Genomic DNA, 24,657 nt, shown 5'->3' with positions numbered 1-24,657 from the left:
TAAGGCTCACAATGAACAAAGGCTAGCGACAAAAGTAAAAAATAATAAAAAAAGCTTCTTCCAACATGTTAAAAACAAGAAAAAAGTCAAGGAAACAATTGGCCCATTGCTGGGAGAAAGTGGCAAGAAGATGACAAGCAACAGGGAGAAAGCAGATCTACTTAACTCATATTTTGCATGTGTCTTTACACAAAAGGAAAAAACAATCCAACCTATCAAAAACAGCACTACAAAAAACAGATTAGAAACACAAGTTAAAATAGGGAAGAAAATGGTAAGTGAACACCTGTCTACCCTAGACGAGTTCAAATCACCAGGACCGGATGGATTACACCCCAAGGTTCTGAAGGAACTGGCAGACGTGATCTCAGAACCACTGAACTATATCTTTCAAAGATCCTGGAGCACAGGGGAGCTGCCAGAGGACTGGAAAAGAGCTGATGTAGTTCCCATCTTCAAAAAAGGGAAAAAAACAGATCCAGGAAACTACAGACCTATCATTCTGACCTCAATACCGGGGAAGATTCTGGAAAAGATAATCAAGCAACGAATCACCGAACACCTAGAAGCAAACAAAGTAATAACCAAAAGCCAACATGGGTTTGTCAAAAACAGATCATGCCAGACTAATCTTATCGCATTCTTTGACAAAATGACAAAATTAGTAGACCAGAGGAATGCTGTTGATATAATTTACTTGGACTTCAGTAAAGCATTTGATAAAGTAGACCATAACCTACTACTAGATAAAGTAGAAAAATGTGGGTTAGACAGCACCACCACCAGATGGATTCGTAACTGGCTGACCAACCGCACTCAACGTGTAGTCCTCAACGGAACTACATCCACATGGAGGGAAGTATGCAGTGGAGTACCCCAAGGCTCTGTTTTAGGCCCAGTACTCTTCAACATCTTCATCAATGACTTGGACGAAGGGATAGATGGGGAACTCATCAAATTTGCAGATGACACCAAGCTGGCAGGAATAGCCAACACTCCAGAAGATAGGCTCAAGTTACAGAAAGATCTTGACAGACTTGAACATTGGGCGCTATCTAACAAAATGAAATTCAACACTGAAAAAAGTAAGGTTCTACATTTAGGCCAAAAAAACAAAATGCACCAGTACCGTATATGTGGTACCTTGCTCAATAGTAGTACCTGTGAGAGGGATCTTGGAGTCCTAGTGGATAACCATCTAGATATGAGCCAGCAGTGTGCAGCAGCTGTTAAAAAGCCAACACAGTTCTGGGCTGCATAAACAGAGGATAGAATCAAGATCACGTGAAGTGCTAGTACCACTTTATAATGCCTTGGTAAGGCCACACTTGGAATATTGCATCCAGTTTTGGTCGCCACGATGTAAAAAGATGTTGAGACTCTAGAAAGAGTGCAGAGAAGAGCAACAAAGATGATTAGGGACTGGAGGATAAAACATATGAAGAACGGTTGCAGGAACTGGGTATGTCTAGTTTAACAAAAAGAAGGACTAGGGGAGACATGATAGCAGTGTTCCAATATCTCAGGGGCTGCCACAGAGAAGTGGGAGTTGGGCTGTTCTCCAGAGCACCTGAGGGTAGAACAAGAAGCAATGGGTGGAAACTGATCAAGGAAAGAAGCAACTTAGAACTAAGGAGAAATTTCCTGACAGTTAGAACAATTAATAAGTGGAACGACTTGCCTTCAGAAGTTGTGAATGCTCCAACACTGGAAATTTTTAAGAAAATGTTGGATAACCATCTGACTGAGATGGTGTAGGGTTTCCTGCCTGGGCAGGGGGTTGGACTAGAAGGCCTCCAAGGTCCCTTCCAACTCTGATGTTATGTTATGTTATGTTATGTTATGTTATGTTATGTTATGTTATGTTATGTTATGTCTCCCCTAGTCCTTCTTTCATAAGATTAGATATATCAAGTTCCAACAACATATACATGTATATTATAATGTCTTTTCTAACATATCTTTCCTTCTAGCCGATGGTAAAATAAATCCCATATTTTATAATATTGCTTATCTTCTTGTTCTCTAATTTCAAATGTCAATTTACTCATCTCTGCACATTCCATCATCTTCCTAATTATTTCATCTTGCAAAGGTAACTTCTCATTTTTCCAATTTTTAGCAAACACAATCCTGGCTGCTGTAATAATATTCACAATCAGATATTTTACATCACTAGTATATATCTCAGGTATAATTCCCAACAGAAAGACTTCTGGTTTAAAGTCTATGTGTTTTTTAATCATTTTCTCCAACCACTTATGTATCTTAGTCCAATATCTTTTCGCTTTAACACATGTCCACCACATATGGTAATATGATCCAGGTATCTGATGACATTTCCAACATTTTTCAGATTTGTCCTTGAACATTTTGGCAATTCTTGTCGGGGGGTAGATGCCACCTGTAAAACATCTTATACAAATTCTCTTTATATGCTGTAGACATTGTCATTTTATAATTATACATCCATAATTTCTGCCAGGCCTTTAGATCTATCCCAGCTAGGGTGCTTATCCTTGATTGGCCCAGTTGCTGCTCACAAGTCCCTTGGTTTGACTCCAAGACACACATAGGATATGAGGAACACCATGTCCTGCTGCCAAGGATGGGTAGGTCTGTTCCGGGAACTTCAGGAACTATGACATAAGGCCTGCAGGCAACTCTTTCTCCACCTACATATCAGCTGTTTGGGTGAGGGCCTCCTAACATGGAATGCAAGCAGCTGCTCTCCTGTGACTTCCTTCTGTCTCTTCCTTTCCTGTTCGTTGATGCTGTTTTCTTTTCCAAAACCATTTTAAAACAAGCATTCCCTACCTGATTTGCCTTAAGACCATTTGCCTCAGCAAATCAGCTAGCTTGGAGCAAGCAAGAAATGGAACTGTTCTAATCCTAAATAAATGCAGTTCAAACAGATCTTGGCACCCTTTGCTTTCGATGCTGAGATGCAGGAGCAAATTAAACAGAGATATGCAAAGTACCCCCACCATTTCTGAAGGCATTTTGGGTAAAAAGCAAAAAGCAACCCAATGGCAAAAATGAGTTTGTCTTCAGCCTTTTTGCAAACAAGAGGACTCCAGTGCCTTGAAATATTGGTTTGACCTAAATGTTATTCATTATTTTTCTTGGGTGGTTGCCAGGCTGCAGGAGGAAGTACTTGAAAAGGGAAAATGGCAGAGAAACAGATTCAGATGGACTCAATAAGGAAGTTGTGCCAGCTCAGGGTTGGATAGTTTACTTAGTATAGCTCAACAAAGTAACTATTGCATTTGTGTGTACACACACATTCTCTCTCCTGGAAACAGGTTTCCATCATGTTTTTTTAAAAATGCTGTTTTGATGTAGCTGTTAACATTTTTGCTATATATACCTGTACAGCTGTATATATAGGTGCTGATTCAGTTCTACAGAGGAATTATTGAGTCTTTCATTTGCACCTCTATAACTGTCTGGTTCGATTCTGCAACCCAACAAGAAAGACACAGACTTCAGAGGATAATTAGAACTGCAAAAAAAAAAAAATTGCTACCAACCTGCCTTCCATTGAGGACCTGTTTACTGCACGAATCAAGAAGAGGGCCGTGAAAATATTTACAGACCCCTCGCATCCTGGACATAAACTGTTTCAACTCCTACCCTCAAAACGACACTATAGAGCACTGCACACCAGAACAACTAGACACAAGGACAGTTTTTTCCCGAAGGCCACCACTCTGCTAAACAAATAATTCCCTCAACACTGTCAAACTATTTACTAAATCTGCACTACTATTAATCTTCTCATCGTTCCCATCACCAATCTCTTTCCACTTATGACTGTATGACTGTAACTTTGTTGCTGGCAATCTTTATGATTTATATTGCTATATTGACCATCAATTGTGTTGTAAATGTTGTACCTTGATGAACGTATCTTTTCTTTTATGTACACTGAGAGCATATGCACCAAGACAAATTCCTTGTGTGTCCAATCACACTTGGCCAATAAAAAATTCTATTCTATTCTATTCTACAGTTGCTGGAATTCCTCAGGCTGAGGCCATTTCATTGAAGTCATGAGACCCAACTTTCTTAACTTAGGACCCTTCCAGATACATTGGAGGACAATTTCCAGCTTGCAAAGGTCTGGGAATTGGGAAGTCAACCGACTCAGAAAGCCTTTCTGTGCAGGAAAAATTCAGTGCTGGAAAGTGCAGAGATAATCCAGATCATTTTAGTGAAATGACTAACATACCTTCATCTTGGGAAAGGATGAAATTGATTTGAAATCATTCTTCCCTTTAGAAATTAGTTGGGTTTTTTATGAGCCAGCCGTGTGCTGCAGCTGCCAAAAAAAGCCAACACAGTTCTAGGCTGCATTAGCAAAGGGATAGAATCAAGATCACGTGAAGTGTTAATGCCACTTTATAAAGCCTTGGTAAAAACCAGAGTTGGAATACTGCATCCAGTTTTGGTCGCCACAATGTAAAAAAGATGTTAGGACTCTAAAAAGAGGCCCTGTTGCAAACCGGTAGTAAAGGTAAGTAGAACCCATCCCTGGTGTTTCTGCTTAAGACAGCCCAGTTCAGCAGTGAAATCCCCCCCGCCAGTTCTATCCAGCTTGCCAAACAGGTAGCACAGGTGTCAGGAGGCTCCACCCACCCATCACCAGGACGTCATTACATCCCATTTTTTTTACCATCTGCGCATGCGCTACCTATTCCCGAACCGGTAGCGAAGGTAAGTGGATTTCACCGCTGGCCCAGTGGTTAAACCTTTTGCTCTTAGTATCTGAAGTTAGCAAAAAGGAATGTGAAGATTGTCTTTGGACTGCTTTTAAGAGATAGGGGAATGAAAACATTAATGATGTAGAAGGGCCTTAAGGAAGCCCACTATGTTCCTAGGATATATTTTTTCCTTCATTCAACTGTTGAAAGAAAAATCCAGTCCAGTTCCAAGCGAGGAGAAAGACGCTGGAAACAAAATGGAGGCTGGTTGCAAGGAAAGAAGGTCTCTGTTTATTTGGTTTCCAGAAATTTCATTGACAGCAGCATGTTTCTGGGGTAGCTGACCCCTTGGCTGGATGAATGGATGGATTTTTATAGGTTTTGTGATTGAGATGCTCCAGGGGGTTGTGCAATGTAGTGAGCCTTGTGTCTTTTATTATTCCAATGGTGGTGGGTTAATCCTTTTTATGTCCTAAAGGTCCTGTCCTGTCCTTAGAATTTGGATGGGGGAATGTAAATTCTTAATCACATCAGCTCCAGTCTGGGGAAGCTATGGCTGAAGGCATTTTGTTTGTGAATAGTTTCCCAATAGATACAAAAGTATTTCATTCATAAAACGTAACTGTTGGAGGGACTGCCTGGAGTGTTTTCCTGGTAGTGGAGAGAAGGGAATGATTTGATCCTTGGAAAGCCTTTTTTCTGGGTGTGTGGCTGTGTTGTTGTTGTTTTTTTACATTTATATCCCGCCCTTCTCCGAAGACTCAGGGCGGCTTACAGTGTGTAAGGCAATAGTCTCATTCTATTTGTATATTTACAAAGTCAACTTATTGCCCCCCCCAACAATCTGGGTCCTCATTTTATCTACCTTATAAAGGATGGAAGGCTGAGTCAACCTTGGACCTGGTGGGACTAGAACCTGCAGTAATTGCAGGCAGCTGTGTTTTAATAACAGGCTTCTTACAGCCTGAGCCACACCGCGGTGTGTTGACTTTCTACACCGGGGGTGGCTAAACCAGCCGTGGTCGTGGCTAGTACGTGACGCATCCGGCCTGTGGACTGGAAGTTTGACAGCCCTGTCTTACACAATCATGTCCAATTCTCTGAGACTGCCTGGCAAGTTTTTTCAGACATAGTTTACCATTGCATCCTTCTTAGGCCTGAGAGAAAGTGACTGGCTCAAGGTCACCTAGGTGGCTTTATGTCTAAGGCAGGAGTAGAACTCATGGTCTTCTGTTTTCTAGCCTGATGCCTTAACCACCATACTAAACTATTTGTGCTATGTTGTGTTTGTATATAAGTAAACCTGAAAAGCAAAAAAAAAAAGAAAGAAAAAAAAGAAAATAGTGCATGCCTTTTAAGGGCACTAGCTTACTCTTTGAGAATCTTTATTTATCATTAAAATATCACACCAGTATATTTATGTTGTTGTGGCCTGCCAGGGTGACAGACTCAGACAGTGAGGAGGTTGGGGAAGACTCCAGTGAGGAGTCCTGGAGTCTGGGAAAGGCTCTGATGAGTGCTTTGCGTCGGGGGGCAGAGATGAGGCCAGGGCCGTCTGACAGTTGTCAGCTGCCTTAGGAGTCAGACATCAGTGGGGAAGAAGAACAGCTGGAGACTGTTCCCAGTGTGTGCATCCACAGAGCTGCCAGGAGAAGGGAACAGCTAAGGAACAAGGGTCGACTCAGGAGTAAAGCCACGGGTGGACGGTGAATGGCCCATAGGGAATAAAGAGCAGCGAAAGGGGAGGGGAGTTGGCAGGAGACAATTAGTTCAATTCATTAGAGCAGGGGTCACCAACCTTTCAGACCTCAGGGACCACTAAATTCATAATTTTAAATCCTGAGGACCACTAATATAATTTTTTAAAAAAGATAAATAATATTTAGTGCAATATAAAAAATGCAAATAATTTTTCTGCGGACCACCAAAATTTTCCCACGGACCACCAGTGGTCCACGGACCACTGGTTGGTGACCACTGCATTAGAGTGAAGCTCTGTTCCTGACTTCTTGCCAAGTATTGTCTGCTACAGAGTGACATTTGGAAGATATTGGCCTGGCAACTCTCCAAGCCTGATAAAGGTCTGTAGTTGTGAAATCTCCTGAAAGACTGTTTGCTGGGACTTTGCTGGAGAGCAATTTCCCTTTAACCTAAATAAAAGAGGTTTTATCGGGACGAGGAGTCTGCTTCATGCTCTTGGGAAGCCTAGGTCAGAACATATGTTTTCTTCTCCCCTCTTCTTATAAACCTGCTCTGCAACGGTCATACTTGTATTTTCATGCTCTTTTTATTATTATTATTATTCCAGTGATGCTGCTGCTATCTTTTGCTAACGTGTATAGATAACCCAGCAAGGACTTTGGGTCTAGATGCCAAATTCGAGACCTCTTCTGGCTGCGATTTCACCTCCGATGACCCATTTTGTTTCTTGCTGGGAAAAATGTTTCTTCTTGGCACAGGGGAACGGTGACTCACTCACGTGTGAAACTCCCACTGCTTCTTGCCATGCTTTTAACAAAATGAGTTGGCAAAGGGGCTCATTTGTTTCTGCTTCGCAGGGCTCAGGACCCTTGGGATTCAGAGTGCGAAATAACATTTGGCAGAGGCTCACTCCTGAACCTCTGTGTCCTTGCCAAAGGAATACGGACTAGGCACATTTGATCTTGCGGATAGACGTGGGAGAGATAGCAAGACACTGTAAACCAGGGGTTTCCAACCTTGGCAATTTTAAGCCTGGCGGACTTCAACTCCCAGAATTCCCAAGACAGCTTTGCTTTGCTGGCTGGGGAATTCTGGGAGTTGAAATCCGCCAGGCTTAAAGTTGCCAAGGTTGGAGACCCCTGCTGTAAACCCTCCCTAGCTTACTTGCTGCTGATCCCTAAATACAGTTGAGATTTGCAGGAGAGGGAACAGCAAATAGAAGGTGTTGAACAGGAGGCCTTTAAGAAAAGATAACCTTTATCGTCACTGTTTCCTGTGAACACACTGGCACACATTTTTTAAAAATGAAATTTTAGGAGGCATTAAACAGCTTTTCGAGTGTGGCTTTTAAGCTTGTATAACCAAATAACAGAGCTAAAAAGGGACCTGGGAGGAGAGGTGGGTTTCAGCAGGTTCTGACCAGTTCTGGAGAACTGGGAGCGGAAATTTTGAGTAGTTCGGAGAACCGGTAGTAAAAATTCTGACTGGCCCCGGCCCCATCTATTCTCTGCCTTCCGAGTCCCAGCTGATCGGGATTTTGCAGTAACCTTCCCCTGGAGTGTGGAGGGAATGGAGATTTTACAGAATCCTTCCCCTGGAGTGGGAAGGGAATGGAGATTTTACAGAATCCTTCCCCTGGAGTGGGGAGGGAATGGAGATTTTACAGTATCCTTCCCCTGGAGTGCAGAGGGAAATGGAGATTTTACAGTATCCTTACCCTGGAGTGCGGAGGGAATGGAGATTTTGCAGTATGCTTTCCCTGGAGTGGGGAGGGAATGGAGATTTTACAGTAGCCTTCCCCTGGAGTGCAGAGGGAAATGGTGATTTTACAGTATCCTTCCCCTGGAGTGGGGAGGGAATGGAGATTTTACAGTATCCTTCCCCTGCCTCCTCCACCCAGCCACGCCCACAGAAACGATAGTAAAAAAAATTCAGCCGAAGAGATTGTAAAAAAAAATGCTTTTAAAAGCCACAGCTGATCACCCCCCACCCCCCGCGCACGCTGTTCTACTTACCCCATGCCTCCTTTTGGTGTGCACTGTGCGTGTGCACCTCGCATTTGGTGCGTAGTGCGCACTGTGCATGCGTACACAGCACGCATATGCAGCCAGCAAACCGGTAGTAAACCGGTTCAGATTTCACCACTGCCCCTATCCACTTACTTCACACTTACTTACTTACACACTTCATGTGTTTAAAGTTCGAAGTCCCAAATCACAGAAAAGTTACGCACTTCTAGCTTGGAAATCCACACCCAGAGTAGAACAAATAACAGTACGGATGACATGCTGTTCTTAGCCCAGGAATATGAGTGGTGATCAAAATACTTCCAGCACTTCACAGAATCCTAGCTTTGCCATGCTTTATTCACTTCAATCAATATCAATTTATTTTATGTTATTTATTTAAAGGTTTTATATGACTGGCCATCTGAACTCACAACTCCGGGGAATAAGGGTGGGAGGCAATTCAGCTGTCACTTTCTAGTTGCTAAGATTAACCTTAAGCCATTGCAGGTAGTTCTCAACTTACAAGAGTTCATTTAGTGACCGTTCAAAGTTACCATGGTACTGAAAAAAATGACTTATGGCCATTTTTCACACTTACGAACACCCACTGTAGCCTCTCCATGGTCACATGATCAAAATTCAGATGCTTGGCATTGACCATATTTATGACGGTTGCAATGACCCAGAGTCCTGTGATCACCTTTGGCAACCGTCTGACAAAGTCAATGGGGAAGACAGATTCACTTAACAACCGTTTTGCTTAGCAACAGAAATTGTGGGCTCAATTGTTCGTCATACATTGAGGACTACTTATAGGAATATTAAACTTTTGTCAGCTGACTAGATGTCAACCAGAGCTAGTCCAATACAACTCAGTCAGGCTCTTGAAATTTGCAGCCATCCAGCTGTGAGAACGTCAGTTCCCATTCTCTCAGGTAGCATTGGCATTCTTGGCCAGGTTACTTTTACCATGGTCCAAAAACATCTGGGGCAATCCCTAGGTCAGGGATGGTTAACCTTTTTGATGCTGAATGCCCAAAGCATGCATGCGCGTGAATGAACCCATGCGTGCCCAAACCCCCAAAATGCAATGTAAGCGCCCTCACGCACATGCGCCCCACCCCTGTGCATGCACATGAATCCTCTGCGCATGCACCCCGCACATGCACTCCCCCCACCCCATTTTGGCTTTCAGGTTGGTGCAGGAGGCTTTTGAGGCCCAAAATGAGGTGCGGGGGGGCATTCATGTGTGAATCCCCAAATGCAATGCGAGCCCCCCCCCCATGCATGCCTCGCATTCTGTGCATGCCCCCCGCCCGTGCACATCCTTGTGCACGTCCCTCGCATTCCCCCTGCCCCCACGCATGTGCGGCAGAGACCCGAAGACTAGCTAGCTGGCAGGAGACACGCGCGTATGCGTGGTGGAGCTAGGCTGGGATGACGGCTGGGGAGCCTGCTGAGAGGTTCATCATCACGGCCCTAGGTTGAGGGAAAGTTATGTCCATTGCTCTGCCTTCTTTTTCAGCATTTTGGTTTGGATGCTACCTTTCAAATATTAAGTGTTAATCTTTTTTAATCTTTATTTTTAATGATTAATAGTAAAAGCTCTCTTGTTGCGCAGACAAATTGCACCATTTAGCTATATGCTTCCACTTGAGAACACTGGGTATTGAAAGTTAGCATACAATTTAAATAAATAAAGGTACAAGAAAGCTAATATTTATTAACCTGATGTCGTGTCCCCCTCCCCCTCCGACGACCGGGTCTAGGAAGTCTGTATCAAGCGTGGCAACGAAGCCTCCGTAGCTTTGCCAAATTCCTCCGAGGTTTCTCAGGGCAGGCAGGAATCCAAGTTGTGACTTCAGCAAGCTAGCTGAGACTTTGCTTGACTCAAAGTTGGAATGCCACAAGCAGGTCCTTTATATAGGCTGTGGGGTGTGGCTCCATGACTCAGCACTTATCCAGGCCTGCCCCTCCCTTCCTTCTGCTGGCATCGCCTCTCAGATCTCCGGAAGTGAGGATCCTCCCATTTTGAATTGTCTTCTGCTGTTTGGGAGGGGTCAGAAGGAGTAGGCCCGAGTAATTCCAATCCGTGGCTGACTTCCCTTGATGGCTGAGCCAAAGGAACACATGCCATATGAGTGAGGTTTGTTTGTTCATTCCTGACATCCTGTCTGGGCATAGGGCCAGGGTTGGGGGCTGGAGGCTGGAGGCATGACAGACCGTTCATCTTCATTATCAGACTCCGAGTCTGATAGCAAGCCCGGGAGGAGACGGGAGGGGCCCGGCTGAGGAGAGGAGGGAGGACGAGGCACAACACCTGAATGTATCAGCTGCCCAACTCCAATAGATGAGATCAGGGGGTGACAAACTTATGTCGTCATGGTGGCGTCATGTGACATATTGGGACTTTTTCCCCCCCTTCACTAAACCGGAAATGGGTCTGGCCAGTATGTGATGCATCCAGCCCACAGGCCAGGAGTTTGACAGCCCTAGATTAGATGGAAGACAAAACAGGCTGAGGAATTCTGGGAGTTGAAGTCCACCCATCTTAAATTTTCTGAGATTGAGAAATACCGATAAGAAATCAATAATTTTTCACTCACTGCAGTTACTATTAGTGTATGTAGTGGTGAGTATACTTGCTCAATATTCATGACTGCCCTTTGAGGTTATCCAATTCTACATAAAGATATTTATTTCAGTGAAAAGTCTTAACTGTATGCTCCTTCCCTCCGTTTCATTGGGTTAAAATACTATCTGCCATTGTCTTTTTTGACTCCTAGCAACTGCATAGATACTATAATAATTATATCACATTGTTGTGTATATAATAACAATAAAATTCGAACAGACAAGCACCTTCCAGAAAACATCCCAAATTTAATAATTGTTCGTAAGAAAACAGTCTGGATAATGAACATTGTAATACTTGGAGATAGCAGAATAGAATAGAAAGAACTGGAGGGGGGGGGGCGGAAATCACAAAACACAAAAGTCTGCAAACAGAAATAGAATGACTGTGATGGATGAAAGCAAAGGTAGTACCAATACATATTGCTTTAGGTGCAATCCAACAACACCTGGAACATCCTTTGAACACCACCGGCATTGACAAAGTCACCATCAGTCAATTGCAAAAGGCAGTTTTACTTGGAGCTGCTTACATCCTGCGACAATACCTTGAACAAACAACATCTGCCTACTGCAGGTCCTTGGGAAGAACTCAATTGGTGGATAAAAATGCCAAATGCAGTCTAAATGTTTGGCAGACTGTACAACCAACCAACCAACCATAACAATATAGATAACATACTAACTATACAGTATGTTGGGATAGAATACTGCAATACATACAATTTGGCACGAGGGGGAGCTTTTGTGCCTCCTGGGTAGCTCGTCTAAGTCTTTAATGCTGACAGGGTTGTCTTGAAAAACTGCCTTTCTTTTGGTCTCTATGATAGAAAGTTAAGTGTGTCTATTAAGTTGAGCTCCAGAGGAATGTAAAAATGGTATCTTACAGAAAAGGATTAAAAAGAGGAGGACTCAGGGATGGTGCAAGTTTCTATAGTTAATTTAGGTTTGAATCAACATTCCGTGAATTTTGAAAGAAAAAAAATCAGATCACTTGCCGTGTATTCCCCCCCGCCCCCCTGAAATTCTCCTCTTGGATTTTATACAAAGCCAAAATTTTATACAAATTGTATATAAATATATAACCCCAAATAAATATGGCATAATTGTGCATAGGATGTTCAGGATGATTTAATATGGGGTTTTTGTAATAATCTCTGCTATGCTGCTCTCTCTTATTAAAACTGGAATAAGTATATGCAAGTAGACAAAAGCCAATATTCTCTTGCCTGATTTGTTTACCAGACCAGCCTTTGCCAGTTTCTCCTCCAGTAATAGTGACTGGAGCTAGGAATCCTGAAGACCAGAACGTCTGGAAAACTACACTTAATGCACCGAACACCGTTTTTTCAAACTTGGTAACTTTAGGATGTGTGAATCTCAATTCCCAGAATTCCCTGGCCAGCTTGGAGTCCCTGGCTTCCCTCACTCCACTGGGGATTTTTTTATGACAAAGTTTGTACAAAGATACACATACTTCCAAAGTTTCTTTGATAGACAGACTTATGCATATATAACATCCCAATATTCTGATTACAATGGGCATTGAGGCAGATCTATCTTTTGTATACATATGTGGCTTCTAACATGAAGTCAACACCCAGAGGGTGTTCCAGAGGGTGTTCCAGAGGGTGTTCCAGAGGGTGGGAGCCCCCACAGAGAAGGCCCTTCCCCTGGGGGCCGCCAGCTGACATTGCTTGGCTGACGGTACCCTGAGAAGTCCCTCTCTGTGAGAGCGCACGGGTCGGTGGGAGGCAAACGGTGGCAGTAGGCGGTCCCGTAAGTAACCCGGTCCTAAGCCATGGAGCGCTTTAAGGGTGGTAACCAGCACCTTGAAGTGCACCCGGAAGACCACAGGCAGCCAGTGCAGCTTGCACAGGAGTGGTGTTATATGGGAGCCACAAGCAGCTCCCTCTATCACCCGCGCAACTGCATTCTGGACCAACTGGAGCCTTCGGGAGCTCTTCAAGGGGAGCCCCATGTAGAGAGCGTTACAATAATCCAAGCGAGAGGTAACGAGCGCATGAGTGACTGTGCACAAGGCATCCCGATCAAGGAAGGGGCACAACTGGCGGATCAGGCGTACCTGATGAAAAGCTCTCCTGGAGATGGTTGTCAAATGTTTTTCAAAAGACAACCGCCCATCCAGGAGAACGCCTAAGTTGCGCACCCTCTCCATCGGGGCCAATGACTCGCCCCCAACAGTCAGCCACGGTTGCAGCTGACTGTACTGGGATGCCGGCATCCACAGCCACTCCGTCTTGGAGGGGTTGAGCTTGAGCCTGTTTCTCCCCATCCAGACCCGTACGGCTTCCAGACACCAGGACAGCACTTCGACAGCTTCGTTGCGGTGGCCTGGGGTGGAAAAATACAGCTGCGTATCATCAGCGTACAGTTGGTAACTCACCCCAAAGCCACTGATGATCTCACCCAGCGGCTTCATATAGATGTTGAACAGGAGAGGCAAGAGAATCGACCCCTGCAGCACCCCACACGTGAGGTGCCTCACGTCGATCTCTGCCCTCCTGCCAACACCATCTGCAACCGGTCAGAGAGATAGGAGGAGAACCACCGAAAAACGGTGCCTCCCACTCCCAAACTCCCCAACCGGCGCAGCAGGATACCATGGTCGATGGTATCAAAAGCCGCTGAGAGATCTAACAGGACCAGGGCAGAGGAATAACCCCTGTCCCAAGCCCTATTCTATTCTATTCTATTCCGTGAGAAATGAAGAAACATGTTTTTTAAAGCAGACTCAGTCTTTCTTAATAGCCCCAGCAGATATTTTGTGCCCATTAAGAAAGATTGGACCAGCCTATTTGGAAACCAGCCGCAATCTCCCTGCCCTCAAGCAGAAACTGAGGAGGCCAGCTTTTAGAAATGCATATTTGGTAATCCATTCAAGACAGGATATTTTGGAAACCCCTGCAGCAAAGTCTGAACAAAGGCAGAATGGTAGAATTAGCCCTCATGACCCCAGGAGAATCTGACAACAGCCAATAGAATACATGTTCTTGCACAGGAACAGGAAGCTCAAATACAAAGCTCAAAGAAGGTATAAAAACCTCTCACTCTCAACTCCATTTTGTCAGCTGCCTAGAATCACATTGTGCCTGGTGGTTTTACTTCATCAATAAATGGACCCTCTATCAAATCAGCCTCCATCCTCCATTTTATTTCCAGTGCCTTTCTCCCAGATTGGAACTGAGGCAGGTGGATATTTCTTTCCACAGTTGGATAGCTTTATCCAAGTGTTGTAGGTTGTATTGGGTTGGTACGGCCTTTCTGCAGAAACAAACAAGGATGTGGATCTGTTAGCTGAACAGTTTAATCGGGAAGGAAAGTTAGAGCAATACTCTGGTGGTGAATAGCAAAATGACGCAATAATGACAATAGCTAAACACACAGAAAAAGGAACAGGCACTGGAATCTGGGTGAGACAAGCAATCCTGTCAAGAACATTCACCCAAGGCTCAGTGAGTTATGGGGAATTCAGCACAACTGAGTGGCACCAGATGAGAGAAAATTGGACTAAATTCACCCCACTGCTGATAATGCTGCCCTGTGGTTATATTGGCAAGACTGACTTTTCCAAAGAGTGCTATCAAGGACTGTGGTCTTCCTGTTCGAACAAGAAAAATATCTGAGAAAACAATGCTATACAAGGCAAGCTTACACTTGTTCTGGCCAGCTGACTTTAAAATAATGTTGCATTGTTGAACAAGTCCTGCAGAATAATGCGCAGACCGCTGGAAGGTTCTGCCCAGTTCCTGTGGAAATGGCTTGCTCAGACTGATTTACGGTTTATTTAGGTGATCCTTGAGTTGCTTTGTTACTGGGGCGGTGGGGGCAAATGTACCAAAGTGGAAAGCTGAAGCATCCAGCAATATCCTGTAGGTGTCAAATTGTTTTTTAGATAAGGGCAATAATTTCCAAGCAGTTTGCCAAGACATTTTTGTCTGACACGCACACACACACAAAACCAAGTTTAATGTCAATATTGAAACTTAAACTCCATTGCTGTATCCAAAGATGACTGAAGAGGGGGTAAAAACCTACCGGTTGGGACAGAAAACATCCCCCACCTTTTTGATTCATGCAGCAGTTCCACATATATAAAAAAGATGAGGCTTGTATCTTGATGTGCCCACATCTTCCAAATTTGACTCTCTCACATAAGCAAACAGGTGTCCCTGCTCTAGATATACCTTTTTCCATTCAGAAGCCATGTTCTCACTCACACACACACCCGGCAGTAAATAAAGCCTCTTCTACTTAGGGAAGGGATATTCTTAAGATTTCACATTCCAGAAGGCCACTTCTCCATGTATTATGAAGACTAAGCTCCTCTCTCTTCTGCATGTAGGCTGCTCCGGGCACTTAGAGAGGGATACTGGGATCCGAAATGTGTCCAGAAGAGAGCCCCTAAAATGGTAAATGCTCTGGAAGGTAAAAAAGATAATGTGATGATCCGGGGCGTGACACAAAGACAACACAGCCAGAGAACCGATAGGAGTCCCTTTATTATCACCAACTGCACCCCCAATGTCCCTTTCTTTTCTTTTTTCTTTTTTATTCAAAACGTTTTACAAAAAAAAAAATTTTCCCCTTTCCCCCAACCCCCTCCTTCACTAATCCCTCCCCTCCCCTGACTTCCCGGATGAAGCACAAGGTATAGTTAAAAATAAAACAAACATATGCTAAGAAGATTTTCTCCCAAAACTATTATACCAATTTTCCCTCTCTAGCTCTGACTTCCTCCTAACACAACTAAAATCCTTCAAGAAAAAAAAATAAAAAATAAAAAAATTAACAATTAAGAATAACAAAATATGTAAACCAATAAAACAAATTAATCCTAAAGTATTTAAAACCAACTAAAACATAAAAATCCAATCCAATTCAAAGAATATCTCCCATATAACTTCTATAACCATATAATTTTTCCCCCAGGTCTTTCTTACATAAACTCTTTCAAAAATATTCTATTCAAAATACAATACAACACATTATAAAATTTCAATACCAAGAATTACAGTAGCTATTCAAATTTAGTCCATCCTCGTCAAAATCCAGTATAAATCCAAATACCTAGTCTTTTATAATAGATATAAAATATATAATCAACCCATTTCTTCCAGATCTTCCTCACATATTGTCTTTCAGGGACAGTAATATTTTTGTCTGTTAATAATTCAAAGGATCATACTTTTGTCTCTTGCCATTTTTTTGATGCATTAATCTCTGTCTTTCCTTCATTTCTCCTTTTGAAAAGTCAGTCACAATATTGCCTAATAGATCCTTATGTTCAAAAATCCACAAATTACTACCATATATTCCATTTATTTATTTATTTATTTATTTAATCGTATTTATATACCGCCCTATCTTCCAAGGGACTCAGGGCGGTCCATCAATCCAAAGAAAGAATTCTTGAAAAACATTAAGCCTGTAAATTTTTTCAGTTCGGGAAACAGCCTCCTGTAGCACAAATTCTGACATTTCATCCAAACTATTTAAAGGAAACTTCTTTACATCAACTTGTTTATACATGATCATATCTTCATATTTTCCAACAATCCAGAATCCAACACAACAAGATGAAGTCTCCATTCAGTTTTGATTTCGCAGCAAGGCTGGTCTATTTGCAGTTAGTCTAAAACGCCATTTTAAAAGAAGGAAAAAAAAAATTTTCTCTCTTTAAAAAAGGAGGAAGTCAGGAAATCAACAATACTTGCAAACCAATAATTATTCACTCATGCTTCTTCCGCCTGCTTATAGAAATCCACAAAAAGAAATCAATTGTTAGCAGAACTTGGACACCTTCCTCTTTTCCTGCTGTTGCAGGAGACGCGCTGGATAATGGAGATAAGGAGGAATTCAAAGGGATTCGACCTTTCGGGACTTTGCATAAGAAAAACAAAGCCCCTAGGGGAATCTACCTCTCTCTCCCCCCTGCTCTTTCGCCTGCTCTCTCAACCAGAGAGGGAAAATTAAGTCGGGAACAGCAGTTCGTAGCTATTTACACCGGCTTTTACAATATCCAGTGCGGAGTGCCATAAATTAGCACCCAGCGAGAAAGGTGGTGCCAATGTCCCTTTCAACTCTCCGGCCTGGAGAGAGCTCTTCCACCAACCTGTAATAGTCTTTGGCTGGCAATACTTCAGCCCCAAACGTTGTAAGCAGAAAACTTTTAACAAAAAATCCAAAGGCAACACAAGGTAATTAATCCGGCAGGGCAAGCAAAATAAGGAATTCCACAGGTTAAGTAGCATGGTAATAAATCAAACCAGTTGGGAGGATGCCAGGATTCAAAGAAACACCAGATAAACTCAGTATTTGTTCCTGACAACCGCTCCTCCCATTTGCCTCTCCTTTTAAACTCCATCAGCAGCTGTGCCATATAAAGAGGATCGGGCCCCTTTCCTCCCTCGTAAGCCTCGCAACCCACATTGCTCTCTTCTCTGTTCCTCCCTGTGCTGCCTAGGATGAAGAGGGGGCGGGCCTTGGTCTTCATCTGAACCCCCTCTCCCCTGTTCTACCTCTCCCTTGCTCTGCCCAGCCTGACTTTGCTCTTCCCCAGTTTTTTCCACAGCCAATGAATCCACTCTCTCACTCTGTCAGCCATTCCTCTTCCTCTTCAGATTCAGACTCCAAAAGGGGCATGACAGATAAACAGTATTTCTCAACCGGGACCACTTTAAGACTTCAACTCTCAGAATTCCCCAGCCAGGCTGCTAATATCTGACAACATTGGGTATGTTTAGCCTGCAAGAAGAAATCATGATAGCACTCTTCAGGTATCGAAAGGATTGTCATGTAGAAGGTGGGGCAGAATTGTTTTCCGAGGCAAGACAAGAAACAAAGGGTTCAAATACCATGGAAAGAGGTTACACAAAATGCAAATACCAGAAAATGGTTCCTGACATTAAGAATAATTTAGTAGTGGTTTAACTTTAATAGTTTAACTCAGAGGTGGGTTCTACTTACCTTTATTACCAGTTTGCATCGTGCCTGCGCGATCACTTTCGCTGATGTTCGGGTCAGTAGGTGGAGTCCCGCCGGTTTTACTACCAGTTCTCTAGAACCGGTCCAAACCAGGAGCAACCCACCACTGGTTTAATTGTTTTTTGCAGTCTGAGGAATTCTGCTAGTTGGAGCCTACTCATCTTAAAGTTACTAAGACTGAGGGCCATAATGACTAATGACTAGTGACTTCTTAAGAGAAGTTGGTTCTCTTAAGAACTCCATAATAGCTTCCTCAAGCAGAAATGGAGGCCCTGTTGAGATACTCCTGATAAGTCAGGACTAAAGAGTGAAAATTAGAAGTAGGGCGGGGAAGGGGGGGATGTTAAGAGTCCTGGAGAATTGTCCACTTGTGGTTATGGAACAGTTGCAGGAGTTAATGAGATTATTGTATTTCAAGGGGGGAAATGCTGATCTACCAAACTATTGTACAGGACATATGGGAAATCCCAACTAAGGATGGTGGAAGTAATATTAATACCTCCTGTTTTCTCTGAGGGAAGCATTGCAGGGGAATAGATGATTGTCACACCCATGGGATTTATTCTGTTTTTACTTAAATTCACTAAAGGAATGCAGAATATAATACCATGTTTTTGGTCTCTAATACATTAAACAGATGATGAATTATTGCTTTATACAATCTATCTAATATTCACTGCAAATCATTTGGACTGTCAGCCAATGGCCACATCATTATACACAGAAGTGCAAGTCCATTCACATCTTCATCTAGTATACCTCAAATATTAGCATGAACAGTCCTCACACGTCTTCATAAATGCATTAAACAATCAAGGGCCATCATGCATTCTTGTCTTATTCCTTACTCCTTCTAAACTTTCAAGCTGGCTTCATTTTCAGCCAGGTTACTCACAGATTTATTCTCTTGTTTTTTCTTAAATTTATGAAAGGAACAGTACACACTACTGTCCAGTATTAAGGCAGCCCTCAACTACAGTCCATGAACGATTTGTTAGTTGGCTGTCTCTATGAACCAGAAAACTCAGCTTGAAGAAAAGCCATTAGTGTGATCTTACATCTCTGTCCAAGATATTTCCCTTATCCAAGTGTTCAAAACAGAGGATTACCTGCCCCCTGAGATCATTGGCCAAGCCCCTCATGATCCTTCAAATATCAGAACCCACCTTACAAATCTATATATACAGAGCAGATGCCTAAAATCACCCATCTCCTCCCACTTATGACTCTATGACTGTAACCTTGTTGCTGGTATCCTTAAGATTTATATTGACTGTTTCCCTATGACTATCATTAAGTATTTTACCTTATGATTCTTGATGAATGTATCTTTTCTTTTATGTACTCTGAGAACGTATACACCAAGACAAATTCCTTGTGTGTCCAATCACACTTGGCCAATAAAGAATTCTATTCTATTCTATTCTATTCTATTCTATTCTATTCTATTCTATTCTATTCTATTGTACAGAATTCTAAAAGGGAGAAATATTTTGGCAAAACCTTCAAAATATATCGGTTTCTGCAGATGCAAGAATGCAACGGTTACGCAGAAGTTTTCCTCCTGCAGAGATAATGAAGATGAGACTTTTTCCCACTTTGAACACTAGATAGGGATCAATGGTGGCTATGGATTCAATTCCATTGTGGTCAGTGATTAGGCACTGATTTATTCAAAACTAAACCACATGCGGAATAGGCATGAGCACCTATGAAGGAGAACGTGGATCAAACCTGAGGCCTGATAAAACCTTTGCTTCTGTCGTGTCCCACTCCTCCGCTGACGGCCGGGTCAGGGAAATCCGAATCAAGTGTGCCTCTGCAGCTCTGCCAAAGTCCTAGCAAAGTCCTCAGGGCAGGCAGGAGACCAGAAAGTGACTTCAGAAAGATATGTTTAGACTTTGCCTGACTTAGAGAATGCCAGAAAGCAGGTCCTTTATATAGGCCATGGGGTGTGGCTCCATGACTCAGCACTTATCCAGGCCTGCCCCTCCTTTCCTTCTGTTGCCTCCGTCTATCAAGTCTTCTGACGCGAGGGTCACTCCAGTCTGCAGCTGTTGGCAATTGACCTCCCTCAGGCTCACATGCTGTGGAGGAGAGGGAGGGGTCTAGTTGCTCCATTTGCCTGGGCATGGAGCCAGAGCTGGAGATACTTCCTCCTCTTCAGCCTGTCTGGGCATGGAGCCAGGGCTGGGGCCGGGAGGCATACTAGGACATTCCTCCGTGTTTGGAAGCAGATAAGAAGGCCCCGGCTGTGGTGAGATCGGACGAGACACAACAGCTTCTACATATAGAGATGAGGATGCTTTCTTCTTTCTCATGTACAAAACCTGGTCCATGAAAATGACTTGTTAACAATTCAGATAGTACTACATTTTTATTCTTACTGAGCGTTAATGACCTTAGATCAGCCTTGACAACTGTGCATGGGTGGGCTATTGGGGGTTCACAGGGGTTCAGGAGAACCTCTAGCTAAGATTCTGTGCAGTTCAGAGAAATCCCAAATCCCACTCCTGGCTGGCCCGGCCCACCCCACCCCATCCCTCCCAGGAGTCCCCACGCAGCCTGTTTTGGATGCAGGTGAGTGCAGGGTGCGTGCAGAGACTTGGGGAGGGTGAAAAACAGGCCTACCCGAAGTTCAGAAAGGAGCTGAGGGAGCCTCCAGAGCCTGGGGAGGCTGTTTTCGCCCTCACGGAGGCTTGAGGAAAGCCTCTGGAGCCCGGGGAAGGAAAAAACACCCCCCCCACACACACACACACATTGGTGCAAGAGGCCAACTAGGCCACTCCCACCATAGCCACTCCCACCCAACAACTGGGCAGAGAACCCCTTGCTAAAATTTTTGAAGCCCACCCCTGAAACTGTGTGGACTTCAGTTCCTAGAATTCATGTTACCTAGGGAATCCTGGAAGTTGAAGTCCACACAGATAAATCAATCAATCAGAATAGAGTTGGAAGGGATCCTGGGGGTTTTCTAGTCCAGCCTCAAGCAGGAGACACTATATCATTTCAGACAAGTGACTGTCCAATCTCTTCTTAAAAACCTCCAGAGATAGCAACAGCACTTAGACTTATATATTGCTTCACAGTGCTTTTACAGCCCCCTCTAAGTGGTTTACAGAGTCAGCCTATTGCCCCCAACAATCTGGGTCCTCATTTTACCCACCTCGGAAGAATGGAAAGCTGAGTCAACCTTGAGCCTGGGGAGATTCGATCAAACTGCTAGCAGCTGGCAGTCAGCAAAATTAGCCTGCAGTACTGCACTCTAACCACTGCACCACCATGGCTCATAAAATGAAGCACCCACAACTTCTGATGGCAAGCTGGTCCACTGGTTAATTGTCTTCACTGTTAGGAAGTGTTTTCCTAACTGTTTCACTGTTTCTCCTTAATTCTAGGTTGCTTCTCTCCTTGATTAGTTTCCATCCATTGTTTCTTGTCTTGCCTTCTGGTGCTTTGGAAAATGACCCCCCTTCTCTTTGTGGCAGCCCCTCAAATACTGGAATACTGCCATCGTGTCCCTCCTAGTTCCTTTTTTTTTCTAAACTAACCAAACCCAAGTCCTGCAATGTTTTAGTCTCCAGGCCTTTAATCATCTTAGTTGCTCTTCTTTGCACTTTTTCCAAAGTCTCAACATCTTTTTTGTAATGTGGTGACCAAAACCGGATGCAGTATTCCAGGTGCGACCTTATTAAGGCTTTTATAAAGTGGTACTAATACTTCACATGATTTTAAAGTTTAAAGCTGCCAAGGTTGAGAAGCACTGCATTAGACCAAAGGAGCATGGCCAGCCTGCATTCTCTACCCAGCTGACCTTCACAAAGGAAAGTTGGCAGCCTTCCCTTCTATTGTGAAGGCCCTGGTTCAAATAAAGAGCTGAGATGAAGAGACCTTATCAGGACTAACATGCTTTTGAAAAAGAACGAAAAAAATCTGTTCCCTGCCAAGTGTTCCAAACTCTCCTGTAAACAATGATTCCGGGGAAAAGTAACTCACCTTCTTTCATAATGGCCCCTCTAGAGCCCACAGGGAGACCCTTCAGGGGAACAAAAACCACATCAATCATGGCTGCCCCTTGTGTTTCCAAATGGTCAGTTTCTCTTGCCGTCTTTTGGCCTATTCAGTTTTCTAGGATTTTTCCAGGATTGAATGCAAGAGCGCTACCACTGAGCAGAGTTGTTCCCACAAAGATGGAGCCTTAGTGCTCATAGAGCAAGCCTGTCAGCCTCAGAGGAATCAAGTACTTCAAACCCCCTTCTTGCCTTGCCAACCTGAGAACAAAAATAGGCGTGATACAGGTAGGTCCTCCTTTTTGTCCTCAGGTCCTCTGTCCAGCAAGCATTGTTGTTATTAGTCGCGAAGTCGTGTCCGACCCATCGCGATCCATGGACAACATTCCTCCAGGCCTTCCTGTCCTCTACCATCCTCTGGAGTCCATTTAAGCTCACGCTGATTGCTTCAGTGACTCCATCCAGCCACCCCATTCTCTGTCGTCCCATTCTTCTTTTGCCCTCAATCTTTCCCAGCATTAGGCTCTTCTCCAGTGAGTCCTTCCTTCTCATTAGGTGGCCAAAGTATTTCAGTTTCATCTTCAGGATCTGGCCTTCTAAAGAGCAGTCAGGGTTGATCTCCTCTAGGACTGACTTGTTTGTTCACCTTGCAGTCCAAGGGACTCGCAGGAGTCTTCTCCAGCACCAGAGTTCAAAGGCCTCAATTCTTTGGCGCTCAGCCTTTCTTAAGGTCCAACTTTCACAGCCATACATTGCAACTGGGAAAACCATAGCCTTGACTATACGCACTTTTGTTGGCAGGGTGATGTCTCTGCTTTTTAGTACGCTGTCTAGATTTGCCATAGCTTTCCTCCCCAAGAACAAGCATCTTTTAATTTCTTGGCTGCAGTCCCCATCTGCGGGGAATATTCTCTGGCTTTTTGAATACTATATCCAACTGAGCAGCAGCCTTTCTCCCCACTCCCTTAATAAGTGCTAACTACAAATTAACTAACTTCACTTGAAATTGACAAGACTTTTTAATCATTTACATACTGAACTAGCTCAAACCACTTGTCTCAAGATGTATTCCTCATTGTGTGCTGGTTTATTCACTTGGAATTTCATCCTCTCCAACTGTCAGGCAGGCAACATGACCAGATGAGCTAATATTACTTTATTGTAAGGCTACATGTACAGAATCTTGCAAGTGTGAAAGTACATTTTTCCCACCGGCTCCTTTCCAGCCTGAGAATTTAGGGTGGAGGTGGGGATGTCTCATCAGAGCCTCTTTACCTATTATGCAGCTGTGGTAGGTTGTGTTCTTTCTTATCTAACCATTCCCTAAGCAGCATCTTCCCTCCCCCCATCTCTCAAGGTCATTCTCACACAGCCATTATATCAATGAATGTAAATACAAATATTAAACAATTGGTGTGTTCTCCCCCTGCCCTCCATTTCTCTTCTTTTTCAAGTAGTTGTGTCAAGCACAGGAAATAAGGAGTCCAGGGAGTTCAAATGAATATAGGTTTATTGTAGGCTATCTACTAAAAGTTGAACTGCTAACGGTCAAAGTAAATTGGCGGCAGATAAGAGTCAACAAAATGAAGGTGGGCTGGACTGAGATCTTAATCCATTGTGACCTCTCTCTTAGGCTCAACCTGGTCATCTCCTGCAGGTCCATTGCCTGTTCAGATAGCTGGTAACCTTAAATAGGGGAGTTCTGCTCAGATAGCCTGCCATTTTAAAAACTTTTTATGTGCGGCTCTGCACATTAGTCTAACTCATGGTTTGACTTCAGTTCTGAAATCCACAATTGGCTGGGTTTCCTTAACCTACTATACCATCATGTACAAAGCACACGCTAAGATAATCTGTTGAGGGCCACTGGGAGCCTCTTGAGGTAGTCCAGACATGAAACCAGAATCATGAGTACTAACTAATTGTACAGTATTGTAAGGTTACAGTAACAGAATTGTGGTTGACTCTTGCTGGGTGATGATGTAATGAAAGGGATTTGGGCAATTCCTAGTGCCTGAAGGAGGTAGATCTTTGTTATGTAGAATAGACTGGCCCAGGCCTTAATGGCCCATTGACAAAGGTGGGTGGGATTGAGTTTCTGCCTCCCTCTTAGGGGAAATATTCTGCCCTGTTAATATTTCCTAAAATATTTCATTTTCCTAGGAGAGGGGTGGGTACTAACTTCCTACAATACAAATCAAAGAAATCAATACATCAAAAACGGAACCAACTCTATTTGTTGTATTGTGTCAGCTCAACTAAAAGCAGTTTTGGGAATGGGACAAGGGAGCAGCAACACTGAGGGGGAGGTAGTCACTCACCTGGGATTCCTCTCCTTTCTTGGATATATCATCAGAATAGAGGCAATTGAGAGGTGCAATTGAGATCAAAGAATACAACATATTGGGGAGCAGTTAATTTCTCCTGCCACCTCTTGAAAAGTCCAAGCAGTGGTGGGGGGAGTCAAAAAACCCAATTGCCCCTTGGATTTATTTTTGGTTTTTTTGGCCTCTCATGGAAGAGATTAGGAAGATGTGACTGAGGAACTTGCCAGCTATGCCACTATGCATCTGGCTGATTTGCTAAACT

Source organism: Ahaetulla prasina, chromosome 1 (assembly GCF_028640845.1).
Source record: "Ahaetulla prasina isolate Xishuangbanna chromosome 1, ASM2864084v1, whole genome shotgun sequence".
Taxonomy (NCBI): Eukaryota; Metazoa; Chordata; class Lepidosauria; order Squamata; family Colubridae; genus Ahaetulla; species Ahaetulla prasina.
The sequence above is the reverse complement of the archived record's forward strand: the minus strand, read 5'-3'. Positions refer to the sequence as shown.